A 3,861-nucleotide genomic window follows, 5' to 3' on the forward strand; every position below is an offset into this window, starting at 1 on the left:
TACACACTGATAAAATTTTAACAATTTTAACTTGGTAAAATTTTGAGAAAATTTAGTCTATATGTCACAACTAAACATGTTCATTATGACTGAATGATTTATTTTTATTTTCGGGCTTCAAAATAGTCTAAAATCATAAACTCATTCTTCCATCATTTTCTAAAAGATCCTATATAGGATTACAAGTTTCCATTTCCATTTTAGGAAACCTACATTCATTTCCAAATGATTTCATTTCTCCATTTTGGAGAAAACCATAACCATTCCTGAATGTTTCTCATTTCTCTTTTTCTATTCATTTCGTTCATTTCTATTCAAACACGCAATTCATTTTTGGTTTCAACAAGCTAGCGGAGGGGCCGATTGGTCATATGTATTTGAGACTCAAATGATTTATAATTAAGTCCAGGCTTTTCGCCTATTAATCATAAACTCATTTTGTCCAAAGTTATTCCACTATAGTATCGTGACGAAGCACTCTTTAACAACATACCATTACAGAATCAACTATTCAATGCTCATCTAATGACCTTGTCATTAGTGTGTTACCCTCATAGGATATCCTTGATCTCTTTAGGATTATATCTTTTCTCCCAATATGATCTTATTTTATCTCATGGTAACTATTACATCTTCTTTCACGAAAAGTCAATCACTATCAAATAGTGATCAAATAATCCATCACAAAAACGGACGACCCTTGACCATGTTTACTTTTCATCAACCATGTAATACTAGTGAGAGGATATCATTTACCCATGTTTTGGGCTATGAATTCCACTATTTTGAATGCTACATACTATAGAAGTCGTACACCCAACGTACCAACTTTCGGTTCCTTATCTGTTTGAACTCAGGCTTTTACTTGCATCAAAGTGCACAATTCATGCATACATAGTCCGCCATCCACTTAGGATTTAGGTACACCACACTATGAATTTCACAAGTGAATAAACGCATAAATAGATCTAGGATCTATTCTGCTTGGGTCCTTTTTGATGTATTGTAAGTCTAGTCAGTCACATTTATGTCTTTATCTTTTGAGAGTCATCTGATCTAATGCACAAGACAAGGCATATTCCCAATTGGACTTGATAGACAACATATTAGTCTTTCAATCAATATTCTTATTTCTGGTTATACTAAGGACATGTTTAGGTTTGTCTACTAATGCAAGTTGTCTTTCTGTACTACGATCTGACCACGTAATACCGCTTAGTATTAGTTAAATATTTAAATAACCAATAAGGAACATTTTCTTTCATTTTCCTTTGTGTTTGAAACCCATGTGAGGTAAATTATACAATGTATATTAATGTAATCAATGAATTTGTTTTATTAACCAATCTATTCAAAAAAATTAAAAGTGTATATTGACAAAAATACTACACATAGGGCACCAAATCTAATAGTCTCCCACTTGCCCTAGTTAAGTAGATAAGTCGTGTTTCTCATTCCTACGCCTTACATATGTTTCCCAAAGACCTTTCTAGCTATAAGAGGATTGGCTAAACAAATCCTTGGGGTTTGTCCTCATATGCGATTTTTGACTATGTCTATAATTTCGTCAAACAATGCCGTCTCCCTTATGTGATTTGTCCTTATGTGGTTTATTTGGATTTGGCTGTATCCGTACTGCTACACTACTATAGCTTTCATACCTCATATTCGGTCTTCCATAGTGAAGTTAGTATTGGAACCCTACTTAACACTTATTCACACTCTGGCCCCCCGTTTATGACAAAATACAACTCGATGTTAATTTCTTCGAATGCCAACATGTTTGGAAGTCAGAATCAATATATACAATAGGAGTGAGATATCATCTAGAATATACATGCATATAATCCCTCATTTTTCGTAAATACTTGAGTATATGTTTAACTATTTACTAGTGCCTTGGTCTTGGATTCTCCAACCCCACCACAAAACATATATCTGGGAGTGTGCATAACACATTATACATGAGACTTCCTATTGTCGAAGTGAAAGGAACCTTTCTCATGTTCTATTTTGCTTCCACTGTCTTAGGATAGTCCTCTAAAGAGAGATGAAATCCCAATATAGTGGGTTGATTTCCCTTCTTCGAATCAATCATTGCGTAATGATCCAATATCTTATCTATGTATGAAGCCTGAGATAGTGCTATCACTTTGTTCTTTCGATCCCTTAGGATTCGAATACCTAGAGAAAAATTAGCTTCTCCCAAGTCCTTCATGCTAAACTACTGGGTTAACTAAAATTTAACCGATGATAATGTCCCTACATTAGTTCCAACTAGTAGAATGTCATTGACATTTAGAACGAGAAATACCACCTTTCCATCCCCTAAACATTTGTAAATACAATGTTCATCTATGTTTTGTTCAAATCCAATAGTCTTGATCACTTGATCAAATCTTTAATTCCATGAGCGGGATGCTTGCTTAAGTCCAAATATGGACCTGAGTAGTTTGCAACCTTTATGCTCATTTCTTTTAACTATATATCCGATGGATTACATCATGTAAATGTTCACTTTAAGATAGTCGGTAAAAAATGTTATCTTGACACCTATTAGCCAGATCTCATAATTGAGAGCCACCACAATAGATAGTAATATGCAGATTGACATGAGCAAGGCAACCACAGAAAAGGTTTCCCATAATCAGTACCTTGTTTCTGAGTATAACCTTTTGCTACAGGTCTGGCCTTATAAGTTTCCACTTTTCCATTCGCATTTATTATCCTCTTGTAGATTTGTAACACCCCTAACCCGTATCTATTGCCAGAATAGGGTTATGGAGCATTATAGGAGTTTACATTTCAAAACCATCAAAAATTTTAAAACATTTAATTCATATCATCAATCACAGCAAAACTAATTAATAACATACGTATTGTCCCTTATACGAGCCCTCAAGGCCCTAAAAACACATTAGAAACAAGTCGAGACTAAATCAAAAACATATAGCATTTTTCAGAGAAAGATGAAAATTTAAAAAATGCAAGGGTCACATGATCGAGAGACATGCCCGTGTCTTAGGCCATGTGGACATTCGAAGTAGGGACACATGGTAGTGTCCCAGCCCTTGTCCATGCTTGTATAACTCACTGACTATGTGCCAGGCCGTGTACCCTTTGAAATGGCTTCACACACCTGTGTGCTAGGCCGTGTAACAGCCTGACTTGCAACCCTTTGAAAGCTATAGGGGACACATGGCCGTGTCGCCTAGCCATATGTCGCACACGGTTGAGACATACACCTGTGTCTCTTCCCGTGTAGGCAAAAGATAGGCCATTTTCAAGCCATTTTTCTCAACGAACCTAGCATGTACCTACTAGCACTTTTGTAGATATTACAAGCCTTCAAAAATGTACCAAAACCATGCATAATCAAACCATTCAAATAATATATAACAACATACAACCAATATGCCCAATGGTACCTCAAACTCATCATTTAAACATGTACGATTACATATTCAAATTAACCAAAATGTTTAAACAACTTTTGATTAAACTTGTATTAACAACATACCATTTACTTTAACTAACAAAACATACCAACTATACCATTCAACAATTTGCACCAAAGATATGTCATTTATAGCAAATGTACCAAATTACCACATTCATACCAAGCACAAGACATTTCTAATATTCTTAGCTAATCAATCATTCTAACTTAAACATTTTTAACATAATAAGCCATGTTATCAACCGATTTAAGGCCATTTATAAACATACCAAAAAACAAACCTTTGTCAACATTCAAAATACCATAATCACAACCAAGATGCCATAACACAAGCCAAACCATATGCCTATTTTAACAACCAAAACACATTGGGCAAACATTAGCCGGAAATGCCTATACAT

This window comes from Gossypium arboreum, chromosome 3, assembly GCF_025698485.1.
Source record: "Gossypium arboreum isolate Shixiya-1 chromosome 3, ASM2569848v2, whole genome shotgun sequence".
Lineage (NCBI taxonomy): Eukaryota > Viridiplantae > Streptophyta > Magnoliopsida > Malvales > Malvaceae > Gossypium > Gossypium arboreum.